The sequence below is a fragment of the Pinus tabuliformis genome, chromosome 3_2 (genome assembly GCF_031772625.1).
Source record: "Pinus tabuliformis cultivar Carrire ecotype Pingquan chromosome 3_2, CPIR1, whole genome shotgun sequence".
Classification (NCBI taxonomy): domain Eukaryota; kingdom Viridiplantae; phylum Streptophyta; class Pinopsida; order Pinales; family Pinaceae; genus Pinus; species Pinus tabuliformis.
In genome coordinates this window covers 1,133,076,401-1,133,098,377 of record NC_142302.1, presented here as the reverse complement: position 1 = coordinate 1,133,098,377, position 21,977 = coordinate 1,133,076,401, and the positions used below count along the sequence as shown (strand labels likewise).

The 21,977-nt window shown below is 39.2% G+C and overlaps 1 long non-coding RNA gene and 1 pseudogene across 2 annotated transcripts; one reads left to right on the top strand and one right to left on the bottom strand.

Moving 5' to 3' along the window:
- Positions 1 to 171: 171 nt before the first annotated feature.
- LOC149184693 (uncharacterized) lies at positions 172 to 1,091 on the top strand. The gene is made up of 2 exons (XR_016257308.1): positions 172 to 260; positions 391 to 1,091. It is a non-coding gene; the product is annotated as an uncharacterized LOC149184693 (long non-coding RNA).
- Positions 1,092 to 8,195: 7,104 nt separating this feature from the next.
- Positions 8,196 to 19,200, bottom strand: LOC149184692 (non-functional NADPH-dependent codeinone reductase 2-like; annotated as a pseudogene). The gene is made up of 5 exons (XR_016256826.1): positions 19,075 to 19,200; positions 18,713 to 18,888; positions 9,995 to 10,238; positions 8,953 to 9,132; positions 8,196 to 8,637 (listed from the first exon to the last, which is right to left on the bottom strand). The product of XR_016256826.1 is annotated as a non-functional NADPH-dependent codeinone reductase 2-like (transcript).
- Between the last annotated feature and the right edge of the window lie 2,777 nt (positions 19,201 to 21,977).

Sequence of the window (21,977 nt, the reverse complement as noted above, 5' to 3'; positions counted from 1 at the left end):
TGATCACTATGATGTTTGCAGGTATGCTCAAAAGGAAGGTCTCGGCTCCTCCCTCAACCCCGAGGGCCGAACAGAGATAACCCTCTATCGCAGAGACCATGTTTGTTCTATTCTAGGACACTCTCTCTTGTTTTCATTTTCCTCTGGTAGCTGCGGTTGACAAATGATGGTGGCTTTCAGGTATGCGGGCTCCTACTATGGCGTCGTTCCTCTCAGGTATCAAAATCATTAACATAGCTACATTTAAGCATTATCTGCAGGTACTCTTCCTAAGACTACCTCTAACGAGTTTCTTGATGGCATTACACGTATTCACTCGACCCTTACTCTGGGGTTAATGAGCCTTCGAGAAGGACCTCTACCTGAGCTAAATTTCTCTGTTGTTGACAGGTTGGTTCCCCGAATCGACAATCTGCTAGTCCGGTATATTAGGTTCAGCTCCACATTTGGGGGTGGGAGAGTTTACTGGCTCTCGGCACAGCGAACCCTCACCATACCCGGAATTCGCAATCGATTTATGAGTTAAGTTATGTCGATAGGTTGTGTCTAGTTTGGATTCGCAGCTTGGCTACCTAGACTATATTGAAACATTTCCGAATGTTTTCGAGCTGAACTGTTTATGGATGCTGCTTAAAATGCGACAAGGTGCCTAATTTATGTTATGGTACTTGATAGACTTCCTATGTGAGGGCTCCTATGAAGAAGAAAACCATTGATTTTGTTAGGGTTTTTGCTTTCAAGGTTCCCATCAATTGACAAGGTTCATTGGTTATCTTTAGATTGAGAATAATCATCTAGCTCTTCATTGACCTTTAAAGCTTGTTCTATATGAGTGATGTCCTAGTTTAGTAGCACCCCTATTTACAATGCCTTTGTGCCTCAACTTGTATAGCATACGATGGCAATCTGAACCTCCCTTCCTATAGTCAGCTCCTCCCCAATAGGAGTTTCATGTCTTGAAAGCTCAAAAAATACTTGCAAGGAGGCTTTAGCACTCACTAGTCTTGTGGAAGTTTCACAATTTCATTGCGTTGGATGATATATTATTGAGAAGGTTACTTCTATTATAGAGTAAGAAGATTTATACTTAACTCATAGTCCATATAATTTTAACAAGTTATGGTTCATCTTACAACCCTACATGAATGGGTTTCTTAACCCATGTGCTCACTGGTAATTTAATGTGGAGCTCAATTATGTTTGAGATAGGGAATGTATCCTCAATTATGTTTGAGATAGGGAATGTATCCTTCATTATAGACCTTGGTTTTTTGGATGTGATAACTTATGCATGATACCTACTTTTAATCTATCTACAAAAAAATCAACTTTGGCTCCAATGTGAGTAAAGTTTCCCAATTCCCATTAAACTCTTAAAATATATCTCATAGTGCATGTTAGTTTATGCTTTGAAGTATATTTTGCAAATGGTGTTGAAAATAGCAACAAAAAATGTTAAAAATAACAAGAAGAAAAATCCTAATTAAATTTGTCCTTGAATTAAATTGGGAATAAATTGTACTTCCACGTCTCATGACAACTTGTAATAGTTAACTAAGTTAATTTGACTTAGTTAGTTGAGTTAATTCGAGTTGGGAGTCTAACTAGAGTCATGTAGAGTGTCTCCTATTTTATAGGAGCCATTGTTGAGTTTATTTTGATTTGTAATTATTTAATTCAGTTTAACTGAGTTAAATTCAGTTAAACTCGTTCCAACTGATGGAGGAATTAGTGGAAGGTCCAGTAGTGGGGTGTAATCGGCACTGCGCAACCAGTGAACTGAAGATTCACTCATAATTAACTCATGCATGTCAGATCAAAGAAAGACCCAGTGGAGATTAGCGTTTAGGAACAATGTACTATCAGTTGTATAATCATCTAAATTGTATAGGTGGTGCATGCAATCAGAGGAAGACCTATGATGGATTGCGCAATTATGGATAAGGAATTTCCCAATTAAATATGGGCTAGTTCCCTAGGAAACTGCACAAGGAGATAGGAGCTTGGCAGGCAGCAAATTTGGCTATATAGGTTGGAGCTTGTTTGTGAATTAGTGAGATAGATTGATGCAGAGGTTGCTCGAACTTGAGCAAAGCATTGTAATCTTCTCATATTTTTCTAACTAATGCAATATACATATAGCAGGGATTTTTAGAAGTGGCTTTCCCCATGAAATCATTGTGGAACTGTTGATTTAATTTTTTCTCTTGTATGCTTCGTGATTTCATCGATCGTTTATTGTTTTTGTTGATGAGTAGAGTAGATTCAAGTCAATTGTTTTAGCATATTACAATCTTCAGTTTGAATCTACGAGGAATTTCTACATGGTATCGGAGCCAGGTTTTGCAGAGGTTGCTCAAGCTTGAGCAAAGCATTGTAATCTTCTCATATTTTTCTGACTAATGCAATATACATATAGCAAGGGTTTTTAGTTGTGGCTTTCCCCGGGAATCATTGTGTAATTGTTGATTGAATTATTTCTCTTGTATGCTTCGTAATTTCGCAGTCATTTAATTGTTTCCGCTAATGAGTAGAATAAATTCAAATCTATTGTTTTAATAAATTACAATTAACAGTTTGAATCTACAAGGAATTTCTACATGGTATTAGAGCTAGATTTGTAGAAATTTCTACATGGTATCGGAGTTGAAATCACAATAAAAGAGAAGAATTCGAAGTTGTCCTTACAAATTGATAGAGCTCTAGTTCAAGGCAGATCCAGAGGACCCTATGTGCAGACTTCTTAATGGAGCAAGAAGGTTGCTAGTGGGCAGATCAATGAGCCAATGTTTAGTGACACAAAAAGGAGTTTTGATCATTGATATTGGCAGAATGAGGAGCTAAGAGATTTCCCACAGGTAGATCGAGACTTAGAAGGAGTCTAATTTCAGAGAGAGCAGCCCTATGGAAGCTAGTACTTCTGAATTTGGGAAGATCAAACTCATTATTACAATAGTTGCAACAACAGTGCAGAAGCAACAGCGAAAGCAGTATGAGTACATCAGAGCTCGCCTTGAATGCATCCATACCTCTAGGTGTGAGGTGGGGCGATATGAAACCTTAGTCCAAGAGCTTCAGAAATTGGGCAGGGTCCATTGAGGTGTTTTTTGTCTCATGGATCATTACCTTGCTACGGGGGCCCGCAGTGTTTAGTAGTAGGAGGATCAGTGTCAGTCAGATACTGAGGAGTGTAGAGCAGTGTTGATAGCAGAGTCAACAATAGCACAGTTTCCATAGTAGACAGTTGCAAACATAGTTGATCATTTTGTTTATTTTGTTTGGATGTTTTTTGGTTGCAGATGTTGCAGTAGCAACAACAACAGTGACAAGAGTTGCATGCAAAACATTCCAAAGGTACTGGATTGGGATAGAGTTGAATTCCTTTATTGTTGAGAGGAAATGTTGAAAATAGCAACAAGAAATGTTAAAAATATCATCAAGAAAAATCCTAATTAAATTTGTCCTTGAATTAAATTGGGAATAAATTGTATTTCCACATCTCATGACAACTAGTGATAGTTAACTAAGTTGATTTGACTTAGTTAGCTTAGTTAATTCGAGTTGGGAGTCTAACTAGAGTGATGTAGAGTGTCTCCTACTTTTTAGGAGCCCTGGTTGAGTTTATTTTTAGTTGTAATTATTTAATTCAGTTTAACTGAGTTAAATTCAGTTAAACTAGTTCCAATTGATGCAAGACTTAGTGGGAGATCTAGTAGTGGGGAGTAACCTGTGTTAGTGGGGTGTAACCAACACTGCTCAACCAATAAACTGAAGATTCACTCATAATTAACGCATGCATGTCAGGTCAGAGAAAGACCCAGTTGAGATTGGAGTTCAAGGACAGTGTACTATCAGTTGTATAATCATCTGAATTGTACAGGTTGTGCATGCAATCAGAGGAAGGCCTATGATGGATTACGCAGTTATGGATGAGGATTTTCCCAATTAAATATGGGTTAATTCCCTAGAAAACCGCGCAAGGAAATAGGAGCTTGGCAAGCAGCAGATTTGGCTAAATATTTGTTGAATCTTGTTTGTGAAGCAGTGAGATAGATTGATGCAGAGGTTGCTCAGGCTTGAGCAAAGCATTGTAATCTTCTTATATTTTTCTGACTAATGCAATATACAGATAGTAGGGGCTTTTAGTTGTGGTTTTCCCAAGGAAATGATTGTGTAAATGTTGACTGAATTTTTTCTCTTGTATGGTTCGTGATTGCATCGATCGTTTATTGTTTTCGCTGATGAGTAGAGTAGATTCAAGTCAATTGTTTTAGCATATTACAATCTGCAGTTTGAATCTACAAGGAATTTCTACACAGTATCAGAGCTAGATTTGTAGAAATTTCTGATTGCCTTTAAAAGAAGGAATGAAAGCACACGTTTAACCATTGTTTTGGTGAGTACGAGTTGGTGAGACCAAGCAATAGGAAGCACAAGTTTGTGCGTGGAGCTTGTGAGAGAAAGTTGTGCCAAGAGAACCTTGTGCACAAGTTGGCAGTGAGATAAATAAAGATAGTGCAGAGGTTGCTCGAGCTTGAGCAAAGCATTCTAACCTTCTCATATTTTTCTGACTAATGCAATATACAGATAGTAGGGGTTTTTAGTTGTGGCTTTCCCCAAGGAATCATTGTGTAATTGTTGATTGAATTTTTTCTTTTGTATGTTTCGTGATCATTTAATTGTTTCCGCTAATGAGTAGAGTAGATTCAAGTCTATTGTTTTAATAAATTACAATTAGCAGTTTGAATCTACAATAAATTTCTACATGGTATTAGAGCTACATTTGTAGAAATTTCTACATGGTATCTAAGCTATATTTGTAGCAATTCTACAAATGGTATCTTAAGAGAACCATGGATTGTGGTGGTTTGCTACCAAAAAGTTTTCTTTAGCTACAAAGCATGTTTTACCTGTGAGCATTAGGTTTCCTCCATTCTATTCTTCTAAACTAGTTGAAGGGAAGAAGAAAATGTTGTGCAATACCCTTGCATGCTTCCATTGAAATTATTTATCCCTATTGAACCCAAAATGAAGATAGCCTCCATGGTAAAACCTTCAAGATCTAGAACTAATTTCAATGAACAAGCTCTAACAATATAATAACTAAAGAGAGGGAAGATGAATTGCTTTCCATTTTTATATTAATACTAGCATATTCCCAAGGGGGCAGCTCAATTGGTGATTGAAGTAATGTGAAATATGTGAAAATTTAAAGATCCAATGTTCAAATACCCCCAGTTGTGATCCGGTTTATGGAGAGGAGGATAAGTCATAGACCCCCAGAGGTTTACTAGTAGTTATGTGTCAGGCAGGTTATTGGATTCCTCTAGGATACAAAAAAATACTAGCATAAATTAATCTTAATGGGAAGGATAGAAAAGAGTAAAGTTTCATAAAAAGAATCAAGCATATGTAATTTCTGCAGATAGGAGGAAGAAATCAATTTACATATTTTTCTTAGATGCCCGGTGGCTGCACAGGTCTGGAATGAGATCTCTGGTAAGCTCTCTATCCCATATACAAATCATATTTCAAATGATATGTGCATGTTATGGTGGAGCAGGAAATCAAAACCATGGAGGACCATCTCTTTGGTGCAATTCTAGGTAATCTGGCGATCCAGGAACTTTATTATTTTTTAGGGGATCCCTCTCAATGTTGACCAAATATTAAACAACATCATAACCTCGGTGACACCTCTATTGTCCCTACAACCTGGGCCACACCGGCTCCCATGCGATAAAACTACCCCACATATATCCTATCCTGTTGGGTTTTTCGATTGTGCCGAACAGAATGGCAACTGTGGATGTAGTGGTTGGATCGTTGTTGATCAGGACCATCAATACAAGATTCTTTGGGGAGCCAACAGAGGGACCAACATGAAAGCGGAGGCAATGGCATTATGGGGAATGTTGTGGTTTGCAAAATTCTTAAATTTTCCTTCTCTTAACATATATGGGGATTCAGAGTCTCTTATTAACCATGTACGGGGCAAATCATCCATTCAACAAATTGAGGGAGGCCCCTAGCTTTATACTACCCTGGGTGCCTCTTGGTGAATTGATCATGCCCTTTACCTAATAACTGCTTAACTAACTAATTTTTATATAACAACCTGCAGGGTTGGTTAAGGAACATTGATTATCTGGGCACTTTCCGGAAGTCATCCATTCAACACATTCGCAGATCCCACAACTCAACGGCGGACACCATGTCCAAACTCGGAATCGCTGCTCCTCATGATGGTATTAATATCATGTTGATCATGGCAGGTTGCTCACATGATGTTGGATCCCTTCTTTTCCCCTAAGGGGGTCTACTATCCCGATCCTTCTACCCTTGCTATGTCTGCGTGTTTTTTGGTCATTCGAAGTTTTGTTATTTACTTTCTGTTTTTGGTACATTACATATGCTGTTATAACATAGATGCTGTTATAACATGGATGTTGGCAATGTTACTGTTTTATTTTACTGTGTTTTACCACCCTGCAATATTGAGGTCATATGTGGAACAGGGATAGATGATTGCCTATTGTTTCTGGATTTTTATGTCTCATTGATACTCTTGAAATAATGACCAATGGTGGCCAAATGTAGTAGTTTTTATACTTTTAATACCAGCGCTTTTTTTTTTGTTTTTCATACCGAAAGAAGAAGAAATAAAAAAGGGAGGAAAGAAGAAAGGAAAAATAAAAATAAAAAAAGAGAAGTATGTTTGTCGTTCTTTTATATTCCTACTAGTGCCTCGAGATGTAACTACTCGAAGTTCAGTTTTACCGCATGTAAATTTGACAGAAATCCAAAAAAGCAAAGGGAGAATAAAACCAAATGAGAACACTGATCTCCATACGCTTCAAAAACACACAATGAGACTGTATTTACCCTGGAGAAACGCGCGACGGAAAACTCCAGCATGGACTGGCTGTTCGGCTCTTTATTCAATCGATTTGACAAGTACACACAAAAATACAAAGAAATTTGCTCATATGGGGAGTGCAATGGTGCGATGGCTCTGTTCCTAGACTGTCACAACCCTATCTCTTGCTCTTTTTAGCTGTATACATGTATCAAAAACCTCCTCATCTGCCCCGTGCCCTCCAATAAAGTGTACCCACAAGCTTTCCCCAGAAAAATCCTAAAAAATACTGTCTGATTTTTAGAATACGTGTAGGGATAGGTGTCATCACGATACAGTTTGAAATTCAGCCCATTTCGACTTCTTTTGGCCAAATTTTATTTGACTGTTCCTTCACGTTTTCTGAGTTCTGTCTGTTGAATTTTAACCTGAATTTTGGTTTGTTGGGATGGGGTGTCAGGAAAACCCATCCAGTCTGATATCACATGAGGGATTTATAGCTCTCCACCTTCTGTCCTGCTCCCGCCCACTAGGTATACACAATTTGCTATTGACTTCTTTGTTGTTTTGCAGACTTGTACCTACGTTGAGGTGGATTTGTCTCAACTCTCTACTGGTCTAAGACTGATTATGATTTTCACGATCCATTTATATCACATAGTAGCAATAAAATTGTGAAATCCTTGTTCATTCTACACTTTTAAATATATGAAATCAACGTATATGTATAGGATCTTTAATAGCAGCAAATCTGTTCCAAAGCTAAGTTTTACTAAAAAAATTGATCACAAGTGATTTCATTTTAAGTACAGCAGAACAAGGTATTCAATTGTCCAAATGTGATAGAATAAAATTGGATAGATGTAGTATTTCTTCTTCTCATTTCTAAAAATTAACTAAGAAGATTATTTTGAGCTGATATTTGTGAGTTTGTCTCCGGAGGAGGCTCTAAAAATGTTTAACGTATCAGGGAATGTGCAGGCAAATAAGTACCATGAAATAAGCTAATCACTGACTTGCTCCTTTGTCATTCTGTTCATTGAATACTACATAGTACATTATTCCCATCTAGCAGACAAGACAGAAAAATAGTAAGCTAATCTTTGACTTATTGTATGGTGATTATTGTTTACCAATGTGCAATAGGAGAAATTATAAACAGATGTAAAATATAAACCAAACAGGATATATATAGACTCTCCAACAGAATCAGAAAAATGAACAGCTTAAAGAAATAAGATATAAATATTTGAATAGCCTTTGGACTGCATATATACCCATAGGTATAGTAAGAAAACTTCAGAAAGTTGTTCTTTCTACAAAATAAATGCAAGAGGCAAGTAGGTTGCTGGTTCCAATATTTTATTTATTTAGGTGAGAAAGCTGTCCACAAAATTTGTACCATCTCCCAAATGTAAGCGCACCCTAACTACCATTCAACGAAGCAAAGGATATCACGAGATTATGGAGAAGTCCTCAACTGCATTAGGTTAAAAGCGATTTGCAGACCAGTTGAAGAAAATAGATGTGCCTTCTTTACGTTCAAGAGTGTTAGATTTCTCCATCCCAAAATCTTCAACAGTTCTGTAAGGGCTGGTGGTTGAGTTAATGAGTCCCTCTCTCCTCACAATCTTCTTTTGCTCGATCTGGCCAATCTTCTCATGATCATCTCTAGTTAATGACCAATCAAAAATCTGATAATTTTCAGCTATTCTTCCCTCGTTGTAGCTTTTAGGCAGCACGCTGACCCCTTGTTCCAATCCCCACCTCAAAAGAACCTGAAAAACAATTTGCAGAAACCATTAGATCAAAAGCAAAATAATCTTCAATCCTACAGTTGGGAAAGGAAAATCTACCAGCTTGCTTCCATATGCTTCTTCATAAAATCATATGGTAAGCCATTAACATAGTTAGGGAGAAACATATTTCCTACGACCATCGATACAAGCAACATGCTATCAATTATCCGAACAAAGTAGACATACCATTTTCCTCAACTTCCTGTTGAAAATATTCAAATATTCTTTTAGTTACCATATTGGATTCTCTTTTCAAAGAAAGACTAAGCGGCGATAAGAGCTTGAAACTAGTACCTGAGCCACAGTTTTTCCATGCCTTTTGGCAATCTCCTTAATGACAATATTTTCCATAACAGCATTGCTCCCATAGCAGGTACGGAATGATCCTAGAGGACAATGTGCACTGACATGAATCTTGACCTTGGTTTAATAATCTCTTAGTTTTTTTTGCTGCCACATGGGATGCATCTCCACCTACCATAGAAAACAAGTCCTATTTATCAATGCACTACAAAGAACAAAAGATCAGAAAAAGAAGATGGGCCTTCAATTTCATGCAACTTAAGTTTGATGGACTCAGCAATCATTTGGTAAGGGCTTCTCAATAAGTAGCTTATTGTCCCAAACACCAACTTTAATTGGCGAACTCTATAAAGTTTAAACCTCTCCTGTGTACCAAGTGCAGGATTTCAACCCCATATTTGCTGTATCAATTCATGACAAGCCAATGTTTTGGATGCCCAAAATTGACAATTTTATTAGAATAACAATTAAACAAAAAAAAAACTTAGAAACAATTGCCTAGTATTTGAATCTATATGACAGTTGGAAAGCTTACTTTGTTACTCAAGGCCATAAATAAACTACAATGAGATGATTTGTTAATATGCATTGTGATTACCATCTCTCAAAATAGGGTACTTTACTGCATATCACGTTTTGAGAAACACACAAATGTCTCTGTAACTTTGTGGTAGTTTGTAAACTGAAGTTTTTGTATGGAATGGATGACATGTTTTTAAAAATTTATTCTGCTTGTTGCCAATAGGTTTGTAGTTCAATGGTGAGGTTGGTGGCATTTCAAGCTGTCCAATATGATTCCAATCCCCTGGACGCATATGACTAGTGTAGCCCTTGCTGGGTTAGTTTGTCTGCAAGTTGTAGGTTAACAATAAGCTAGTTAACAAACTATGGAGCTTGTAACTTACAGAGGAGTCTTATTTGTTTACTAATATCATGAATACTGCAAAACTGTATAGATCAATTAGATCTTAATAGATATCAAATAAATAAGTTTCATTTAACATAATATCTCCATAAAGAACAGAAAGATTACCTGGTTGACAGCCGGAGGAATGTTGGCATAGCTTAACAAATCTTCAGTCTTCTTGGATGAAAAATTGCTCACACCAATAGACTTAGTAAGACCCAACTCTACACGTTGCTCTAATCCCCCCCATATAGAATTCATATCTAATGGCAGAAAGTCTTCCTCTTTAGGCAGTGGATGGGAAGATCCCTTTTTCAAATATATTGGCCAGTGGATCATATACAAATCCAAATATTCAAGCTGCAACTGCCTGCAAAGCAAGTACATCAAATTGGGATCAATCTATGAGGCAGCGTTGAAAAGAAGCTTTATTGAGTGAGGTGCTTTTTACCACTAGGTTAGGGATGAAGTAGGGGTGATTTGTCAACCCTTCACGTGTATAAGTGTCAGTATGTTGCTTTTTACAACTAGGTTAGGGATGTAGGGGTGATTTGTCAACTCTTCATGTGTATAAGTGTCGATGTGATTAATCATACACTATAACCACAAATCTATTAAGCACATAGAAAGATCGAAAACATCAAGGACCAATATGTCAACTTAATGTCTATATAGCACTATTTAGATACATTGACCACAGGGGAGTAGATCCAATGTTAAGATGAATCCATGTTACTATATATTTGTGTAGTAAATATGGACACTGGCACAGACATAGTTAAACTTGCGTGTTCAACCTGGAGCTTCACAAGGTATTTTGTCAACTCTTCGCATGTATAGTGTTTATGTAACAATGCATTGAATTTAAACTTGTTAAAATTGGCAACTAGGGCCAAACTCCATGTGGGTCATCTTGTTTATGGCAGCTGATATTTTTCTTGGATCCCTCTCATCGAGAGGTGTAGGATTGATCTAAAGATTATCTGATTCCGATAAGTATTCATGGAGTTACGAATTTATTTGCATTATAAGACAATTCGTCAAGGTCGGCCAGCGACCAAATAAACCCCACATCTGCTCAATGTTTTAGTATAAATAGAGGTGGCCTTCAAGCCATTTCAACACACTTGAGATCTCTTCCTCTCTCTACTTGTCTTTGGGTTTGAGTAGGAGGAGAGATCCTAAGGAATAACGTTGCCCTGATCTAGAGGGCAGAAAGCCGGAACTGCCGAAAAAGCCAGAAAAGCCAGAACTGTCGGAAAAGCCTGAAAAGCCAGAAAAGACGGAACTGTCGGAAAAGCTAGAAAAGCCGGAAATGTTGGAACCAATGTTTTTAAAACCGGAACCGGTGACCGGACCGGTCCACCTAATGAACCGATTTACCGACTGGAACCGGTCTAACCGGGACTGGTTTGGTCTAAACGAACCGGTTTTAAAAAATACATTAAATAATTAATTTTTAATGAAACAAACTATTTTTAGTGCAATACATATCATCGACAAAATAGCAAAATACATAAGAAATGAGGCTCTAAATGGCCTATAAAGTCCAAAAACAATGCTGCAAGCTATGAGGCCATTGGCCTACTACAAGTCTACAGTGTACACATGATCAATCATCAAGTTCATCACCACTACTAGACACAGGATCGTCATCAGGAGCTACATAGACATCATCTGGTTCAGAGTCTGAGGATGCCTCAGCCTGATCTGCAACCTCAGTATCAATGCCACCAATGACAATAGAAGTGGACCTAATGGAAGCACGAGTTTGTCGACCTGCATGACTAGAGCCTTCCATTGGTTCTTTGCCTTTCCTTGATGCCGCCACTGATCCTGGTTTTGATGCCACCACATAATCTGCTTCATCCCCTGCTAAAGCCATGTCGATATCAAAATCAGCCTCAAACACAGGTTCTTCAGTCTCCTCCACCCATTCTGATGTTGGATCAATATCGTCCAACACAATGGGATCTAGATCAGGAGTTTTGCTCATCATTTGGAGCTCCGATTGCATTTATTGTTTACCCCCAAACCATGAAATCCTGAAAACCATTAAGTCTGCTGAATTTTGAGTGAAATCTAAAATTCTAGTTTCTTAATATGAAATCCAATGAGGTCGAAACCACTCTCAAACATCCTGAGTCATTTCATGGTAATGTTAAAAATTTAAGTAAAAGGATGAAAATGAAAATTAAAGGAAATGTCACTTTTACTTTAAGAATTTAACATTACCATTAATTTCCAACATTGTTAGGTTGAAACACCCTTAGTTTCCCCCCAAAACCCCTAAAACACAGTCAAAAATATGCTTTTATAACTTTACAGTGGGCGTGCCTAAAACCGGCCGGTTTAGGACAGAACCAATCATTTTGATACAAACCGGCCGGTTCCGTCCTAAACCGGTCAGTTAGGGAAAAAAAATGGCGAAATGGTCTTTCCAACCAGGTTTTTTGGCTGCTGGTTTAGACCGGCGGCCTTGCTAACCAGCCGGTTAGACCGGTAACCGGTTTTTAAAAACGGTTTTGAAAACACTGGTTGGAACTGCTAGAAAATTTGGAAATGCCATAAAAGTTGGAACTGCTGGAAAAGACGGAACTGTCGGAAAATTCGGAAAAGACGGAACTGCCAGAAAAGCTGGAAAAGCCGAAAAAGTCGAAAAAGTCGGAAATGTTGGAACTGCCGGAAAAGTCGGAACTACCGAGAACAACCGGAACTACCGGGAACAACCGGAACTACCGGGAACAATTGGAACTACTGGGAACAGCCGGAACTGCCAGAACTGCCAGGAACTGTCGAAGCATCTGTCTCCGAAGGAGAGCAGCATGTAAGGGACTGCTAACTAACATTGGGACAGTTGTATGGTACTTAGCAACAAATACACCAAGCATGCAATGTTACAACTAGCATGCAAGGGACAACTAGCATGCAACAACAAGCATGCTAAGGACAACAAGCATGCTAGGGACAACAAGCAAGCAAGGTGCAGCCAACACATAGGTCAGGATGGCAACATGGTGCAGCAATGGCACATAATGCAGTACAGTGATGGGTACAGTCATGATTAATGAAGCGTGATGAGATGCAGCATAGTGATGATGGGTGCAACATGGTGCAGCGCAGTGAGGTGCAGCATGATGACGAAATGCAGCACAACGATAGGTGAAGGAGTCACCTTGGAGAATTAGTTGAAGCAGCATGTCTTCAACTGATCTCATGTATCATCTTCTTAGAGATGATCTATGCTCTTATCTAGATAAGTCAAAGTGTTGACTTCTGTTGTAAACGTACTATCTCTCTCTCTCTCTCTGCTGAACTATTGAAGAACATATAAGAAGAATTGATCAAGGGTTTCCCCACATTGGGGTTTGTCCCTGGCTAGCGCCACATCTTGTGTCCTCTTGTCTTGGCTTGTCTTCTGCGATTTATGTTTATGTTCTATCTGTCGTTTACTTTAATGTTGATGTAATTGCTAATCTGGAAAAGATATGGAGCTAACTGTAAAAATTGAAATAAATTGCTCTAAGCATAGAACATACCTAAAATTAACATGGTATCAGAGCTGAGGTGAAGACAATGCCCAAGCAAGAGTGAAAGAGCAATCACCGAAGACAGTTGGGAAAGGACAAAAGGATCAGTGGATTCCTCATCCCTCTTCAAATTCACCAAGGGTGAAGTCTAAGCAGAGAATATTATCTGAATGGCGCAGCGGAATATGGCCTACCTAAAGATCACTTCATTGGAAGACCGGATCTCAGGGTGGAAGGAAAGGCAGATAACTAGTTCGGCCATTATGCGAAGGTGTAAAGTTTTGTAGATGTTCTATGCTAAGAGCAATTTCACTTTTCTCACAGCAATCATACAAGTAGATAAGCAAAATGCAGATAGAACATATAAGCAGATATTACAGAAGACAAATCAGAAACAAGAAAAATGTATGTGTTCGTTTCGGCGGTCAACAGGATGCTTCAACCAGCAAAGTCTCCTTTGGTCAGCTAGCCCAGCATGTGTCACAACAACCCTCCAACCAGTGGATGAGTCAACCCAAGTCAGTTCTACAAAAGTCAACGTTGTCCTGAAAAGTCAACGCAGGGGCAGCAAGCTAAAAGTCAACGCAGCAGCAAAACGGTCAACCCTTTGACCTCGATTTTTGTGCCAGGTAGTACGGCCTTCAAAAATCGAACCTCCCACAAGTTTTCAGCTTGTTTGGACCAAGCGTTGACCAAAGTCAACGCTGGTCAAACTTCTGCGAAACCCTAGCAGCAGAAAAAATCCTCTTCGTCCTTCCCACGTGTGGCTGAAATTCGTCCTCCAGGTAGCTCGTACTTTTTAGGATGAGAGAGGAAGATGTGAGTTATGTTCAAATTCTCTCCAACTTTTCCTGTATATATATCCATCAATGAGGGTGTGTGACACATCTGTTGGGCATGTGAGCCTACATTACAAAACTGGCTGACCTTGCACATATAATTTATTAAGAATAATAAATTCAAAATATAAGTTCTGCTCATCGGATTAAGACTATTTTTATATGGATTTTACACCTCTCAGAAAGAGGAATCCAACAAAAATATTAGCCTCTTAATCTGAGCATCAGAACATGGAGTTTGGACCTAGTTGTCCAAATTTGACAGAAGGAGTGTCTGAATGATAGGGACACATCACTTGATGATGATAACAATCATTCCAGGGACATCTTCAATGATCAAAGAAATGACAGGTAATGCAAGTCATAAAGGAAACGACTGACTCTTCAGAGAAAGCAAGGAACCCCAGGTATGAAGAATCAAATGTTGTTTCTGATAAGATAAAGAAGCGTTATTTTGTATTGGCCCTCTCCTTTAAATTCTTTGGGAATCTGGCTTATTGATCGTAGTGCTTCAAGGCACCTCATCGGATAGAAGGGTGCTCTCTCGAATTTGGTAGAGACGGAAACAACCATGGGATTATACTTGGAGTCGATGCTACCTATCCCGAAAAGGGTGTAGGGAATGTTACCCCTCAATTGAATGAGGGTAACTCTATTTATTTACAAGAATCTGTTTTATGTACCTAATCGCAAGAAGAACCTGGTGTCCATCTCGAAAATGGAAGTCAAAGGTTTCAGGGTGGCATTCATCGATGGAAAGGTACGTGTTAAAAAGTAGAATTTTCAAAGATGTTTTTTCTCATGGGTTCAGGGTTGGCAATTTGTATCAAGTTGCAGGATGGTCCATCGGGGATCATGTCAATTGACATATCGCATCTATAACATCGGAGGTCTACCTATGGGGCCCTACCTGATGTGAGTCAGATGGTGATAGGGATGCCTGAATTCAAGAAGAGCATGAAGGTACATGTCTGAGATGTACCTAAGGAAAATCTTATAAGGGGACCATTCCCCTCATGCAACAGGTCCACAGGTTTGGAACACCCGAGGAGTTTGAGATTCATGATTGGAAATCTCATGTATACAGGTGGAAAAAATCCCTCTATGGCTTGAAGCAAAACACCCCGGGCATAGTATGAGAGGATTGATAGATGTCTGATGGAGCTGAGATTCACTAGGAGTGAAACCGATCCAAACCATTACCCAAAGGTTGTGGATGATAGACCTCTCATACCGACACCTTATGAGGACGACCTATTTCTGACAAGTGCAGACCCTCTCATTTGCAGAAGTAAAAGGGAGTTGGATTCCAGATGTGGAATGATAAACTGCAAGCCTGTGACTACCTCGAGGATCTTAACTTTCAGAAGTTATATGGTAGTGTTGTTAGACTAGATTTGGGAAATGCCTCTGAGTTTCATAAACTCATTCGCGTTGATGTTCTTGGTGAACTTCCGTCCAGACATATGTTTTGCAGTTAGCATGGTGAGCTCATATTTGGTTGAGCCTCACTGGATTGGTGCCAAGAATTTTCTGAGATATCTTTGGGGCACAATCTCTCATGGATTTAGATACACTGCCGGAAATATGAAACTGCATGATTATTCGAATGCTAACTGGGAAGGCAGTGTGGAGGATCACTAGAGCACTTCTCAGTGCTTGTTCTCTTTAGATTCTGCTTTGATATCATGGATGAGCAAGAAACAGAAGTCGATTGCTATAAGCACCGCCGAGACCAAATACATAGCTACAAGTATGATCTCGTGTGAAGCTGCATGGTTGCAGAAGCTCTTAAGTGAGTTGTTTTTACACATGATGAATACCACTATGATTCTCTGTGACAACCAGAGGGGGGATTCGATTATTGAGGAATCCTGTATTCAATGATTGCTCCAGCAGATAGACATCAGATATTGCCTTATCTGCGATATGATAAGTCGATGAGCGAGGAGGCTCCATCGCATTAAAACTGATGTACAAGTTGCAGACATTTTGTCAAAACCCCGGGGAAAGGTCAAATCTGTGACTTTCCCGAACGACTTGGAGTCGTTGAGAGACCTTATAAGGGTCTTGCATGTTGCATGCATTGAGCTCTGGGAGCTCTAGGGGGCTTGGGGTACTTACTGGAGCAACATACGACCACAGGGCGACTCACCCCCCCTGGTGGTGCGCTATGAACAGGATGATTAGTTCTTCTGTGGGTCAGGATGATTGGTTCTCCTGTGGCAACTGTGGAACAGGATGATTAGTTCTCCTGTGAGCCGGGATGATTAATTCTCCCGTGGCAACTGTGGAACAGGATGATTAGTTCTCCTGTGGGCCAGGATGATTTGATCTCCGTGGCGACTATGGAACAGGATGATTAGTTCTCATGTGGGCCAGGATGATTTGTTCTCCGTGGCGACTGTGGAACAGGATGATTAGTTCTCCTGTGGGCCAGGATGATTAGTTCTCCATGGCATCCACTGACAAGATGATTCGTTCCCCTGTGGACAGCATGATTAGTTCTCCTATCGAGGCATCCTACCCATGCAGTCTGGGACTCATGGGAAGTACCTCTCATCTAATCAATGAGTAGGGAAATGAGGATAGGGACCATAGTAATACTATCAATGGATGCATCGTTGTATCTACCGTACGGATGACCTCCATTAATCTGGGATCAGTATGAGTGGTTTGAGACACTCTCTTGTGACATTGATCTGGAATCAATGAAACTGATCTGGGATCAGTATGAGTGGTTTGAGACACTCTCTTGTGATATTGATCTGGGATCAATAAAACTGAATTCGGGTCAGTAAGAGTGATGTGACACACTCTCTTCAGCGGAAACTGATTTGGGGTCAGTAGAGAATGGTATGAGACATTCTCGATCAATTTTTCTTCTTCATGGTTCAGCAGAGCAGAACAAAGTAGCGCAGTGCAGGGCACTGATGGCAGAGATAGTATAGTCGGACATATGGATCAACTGATGGAGTTCTCCCTAGTTGAGAGGGTGTTAAAATTGGCAACTAAGGCCAAACTCCATGTGGGTCATCTTATTTATGGCAGTTGATATTTTTCTTGGATCCCTCTCATCGAGAGGTGTAGGATTGATCTAAAGATTATCCGATTCCGATAAGTATTCATGGAGTTATGAATTTATTTGCGTTATAAGACAATTCGTCAAGGTCGGCCAGCGACCAAATAAACCCCACATGTGCTCAACGTTTTAGTATAAATAGAGGTGGCCTTCAAATCATTTCAACACACTTGGGATCTCTTTCTCTCTCTACTTGTCTTTTGGTTTTAGTAGGAGGAGAGATCTTAGGGAATAACGTTGCCCTGATCCAGAGGGCAGAAAGCCGAAAAACCCGGAACTGCCGGAAAAGCCGAAAAAGTCAGAAATGCCGGAACTGCCGAAAAAGTCGGAACTGTCGAAAATGTCGAGAACAACCGGAACTGCCAGAACTACCGGGAACTGCCAAAAACTGTCGGAGCATCTGTCTGCGAAGGAAAGCAGCATGCAAGGGACAGCTAACTAACATTGGGACAGTTGTATGGTACTTAGCAGCAAATACACCAAGCATGCAATGTTATAGCTAGCATGCAAGGGACAACTAGCATGCAACAACAAGCATGCTAGGGACAACTAGCATGCTAGGGACAACAAGCAAGCAAGGTGCAGCCAACACATAGGTCAGGATGGCAACATTGTGTAGCAATGGCACATAATGCAGTACAGTGATGGGTACAATCATGATTAATGAAGCGTGATGAGATGCAGCATAGTGATGATGGGTGCAGCATGGTGCAGCGCGGTGAGGTGCAGCATGATGACGAAATGCAGCACAACGATACGTAAAGGAGTCACCTTGGAGAATTAGTTGAAGCAGCATGTCTTCAACTGATCTCATGTGTCATCTTCTTAGAGATGATCTATGCTCTTATCTAGATAAGTCAAAGTGTTGACTTCTGTTGTAAACGTACTATCTCTTTCTCTCTCTCTGCTGAACTATTGAAGAACATATAAGAAGAATTGATCAAGGATTTCCCCACATTGGGGTTTGTCCTTGGCTAGCACCACATCTTATGTCCTCTTGTCTTGGTTTGTCTTCTACGATTTATGTTTATGTTCTATCTGCAGTTTACTTTAATGTTGATATGATTGATAATCTGGAAAAGATATAGAGCTAACTGTGAAAATTGAAATAAATTGCTCTAAGCATAGAACATACCTAAAATTAACAAAACTAGCATAGATTCACTTATCCTACGCGGTTGATTCTAGAAGTGATAAAAGAAACCAGTTGCAAACCTGGTGTGGCTTAAAAGATTTGGAATTAAGATGGATTTTTATTTTCACAATCCAAGTGGGAGGGTTTTCTCCATTTTTATTTTAGTTTATCAGCATCATACATTGACTCCACAACTTTGAATTTATATCATACCCCGGTTTAGAGGGATCTGTGTAGCTTTGGTTTAGAAGTACTTACTTTAAACTTGTCTTCAATGCAGAAACAGGATCCTCGTGATCGCCAGCGAAGAGTTTACTGGTAACAAAAACTTCATCCCGCTTTACAACTCTATTATGAAAAGCCCCATTCACAGCTTCTCCTAAAGCTGCCTCCGTACCGTAAATACTTGCAGTGTCAAAGTGCCGATAACCTACCTGTGAGCCCAAATAGGGCATTACTGAAAGAAAAATGACTGTTCCCTTTGTAGGACTTAACAAATTTCCCATCATTGTGATGTGTGTGGAAAACATATAATGAAAACGTACCTTGAAGGCAGTAGCAACAATTAACAAATTTCCAATCATTATGAAGTGTGTGGAAAACATATAATGAAAACATACCTTGAAGGCAGTAGCAACAGCTCTGCTTAAATCATCTTTTTTCTGTGGCAAGAAAGCAGTACCAAAGCCAATCAATGGGATTTGAAATCTTGAATTCAGTTGTGCAACTCCACCTAACATCTCCATATTCACAACGAACAAAGGGGAGTTGGAAAATAAAATGAGGTTTTCATCACGACTTATAATATCAGGCCGACCTTCACCAGACAGTTTCATATACAACATGACCAATAAAATACGCATAACTCACGGTGCAGTGCCATCCACTTTGGTGAATGTTCCCATACCGCCCCTCCCCCGGACCATCGTTGGTGGCTATCTATTTTATTGGCATACCATGTTGGGAATTTTTCTGGTAAAATTCCAAAAACAAATAAACTAAACACAGAGCAATGCTCTGTTTTCTCCAGGATCTTAGCACAGGGAAGCTATAACTGATTTCTGAGAACGGAGTATTACATACACCCACAAAAGCTTTGTATTCATTAAAATAAAATTCCTGATACAAAATTCATCCTCTTTCTCTCAGAGGGATTCACCAAAAACATTTCAACAAAATTACTCTCTCTCCTTATAAAAAAAAAATTACACAACTGTGTGTAAATTTTTGTTTACATTTACTGCTGTAAAATAAAAACGATTCTACATATGGTGCTGCACTTTTACATTCATATTCAAAATAATAAAAAAAAAAAAAATTACATTCAGGCTCTGCCGAGCATTTCCTTTCTCCTTACTTACACGCTGCTTCTGCTACTTCATTTCATTCCCAAACAAGACATCAAAACATCCATGGTGCTCTGTTCTGGTTTCTACCTTCGTCTTCATCTTTGCACTGTTGTGCGTTCCACCGTTTCAATACAGAATGGTCAACACCACAAAAAAAAAATATAACACATACAATGCATATGCAATACATAAAAAAAAGCATAACACGTAAATACGTTTTACTATGCCCATACCTCCGTAAGGAATAAAAAACATTAAAATTAAAACCTTTTACCAATACTCTACGAACACATTTAATTTCATTTATATTTTACCGGCGGTCAACCAAAATTTTTACGCAATGTCATGTTGCAGGCTTGTATGCAGCTTTGGATGCAATCAACGGTGGACAGTCTTCACACTAATCCAACGATCATCGCTCGCCCAAACAGAATGAATGTTACGTCCCGATAGAAAGTGGTTTTGTAAAAAGTACAGTGGACGCGCATCAAAAAACGATTGCATCGGGTGAGATTTATGGAATACTACTTTAACAGCAAAAGCGGTCCGATGAGCTTGGTGGTTTTCTAGAGTAGTTTCACGGTTGTTGTTTTAATGCTGCTGCACGGCAGTTGAAAGTATAATTTCAACACTCCCCTTTAATTTCAACTGCTGGGCATTCAGTCATACCCAAACATTTCCTCAAAAATTCGAAATTTTCTGGTCCAATGGCTTGGTCAGAATGTCTGCAACCTGTTCCTGAGTCTTGCAATGTTGTAAAACAATTTCTCCATTGCTTACCAATTCCCTAATGTAATGAAACCTTGTATCAATGTGTTTCGTTCTCTTATGAAACACCGAATTCTTGGATAATGCAATAGCTGAGCTATTGTCACAAAAAATCACCGTCCTTTTTGCCTGCTCTTGGCCTAAGCTCCTTAACATCCTTCTCATCCAAACTGCTTGACATGCTGCTGCTGTAGCTGCCACATATTCTGCCTCTGCTGTAGACAATGCTACAATAGGCTGTTTCTTAGAAGCCCATGAAATGGCTCATGAACCCATGTGAAAAACATAACCGAAAGTGCTTTTCCGATCATCTACACTTCCAGCGCAATCACTATCAGTGTATCCAACTAAATCTGAACATTCTGAGGTAGTATATAAAATGCCAAACCTTTTAATACCTTTAACATACCTCAGAATCCTTTTTGCTGCCTACCAATGTGCTTCTTTTGGCCTCCATGAATCTGGAAATTAAACTAACAGCAAACATTATATCTGGCCTAGTTTCAGTCAAATACATAAGGCTACCAACTATACTCTTGTACAAACAAGGATCAAAATCCTTCTTGTTGTCTTCTTTGCTGAGTTTTAATCCCATCACTGTGGGAGTGATTGTTGCCTTGCTGTCCTGCATATTAAATCTTTCCAATACTTCATTTACATATTTTGCTTGTGAGATAGAAATTCCATATTCATTTTGATCTACTTCTATTCCTAAGAAGTATCTCAGCAAACCCATGTCAGTCATTTCAAATTCTTCCTTCATGACTGTTTTGAAGTTTTCAATAAGATGATCATCATTCCCTGTGAAAATAACATCATCAACATATAACACAACAATTAAAACTTTACCATCTTTTTCTTTGATGTAGAGGGTAGGTTCTCCCTCACACTTTTCAAATCCTTTTTCCAGTAGATAGGAATCTATCCTACTGTACCATGCTCTTGGCGCTTGCTTCAGCCCATAAAGAGCTTTCTTCAATCTGCACACTTTGTGCTCTTGACCTTTCTTTTCATAGCCTAGAGATTGTTCAATGTAAACCTCTTCCATTAACACTCCATTTAGGAATGTTGACTTCACGTCCATTTGGTAAACTTTCCATTTGTTTTGCGCTGCTATGGATAGCACTGCTCTCACTGTTTCCATTCTTGCAACCAATGCAAAAGTTTCATCATAGTCTCTCCCATACTGCTGCTTGTATCCTTTGACAACCAGCCTTGCCTTGTGTCTTTTTATTTTGCCTTCAGCATTACTCTTGGTCTTGTAGACCCATTTAACTCCAATGACTTCTTTACCTTTTGGTAGCTCAACTAAATCCCATGTCTTGTTTATTTCTATGGCATTCATCTCCTCATCCATAGCTTCTATCCATTTCTTATCTTTAATCGCATCTTCGAAATGAATAGGG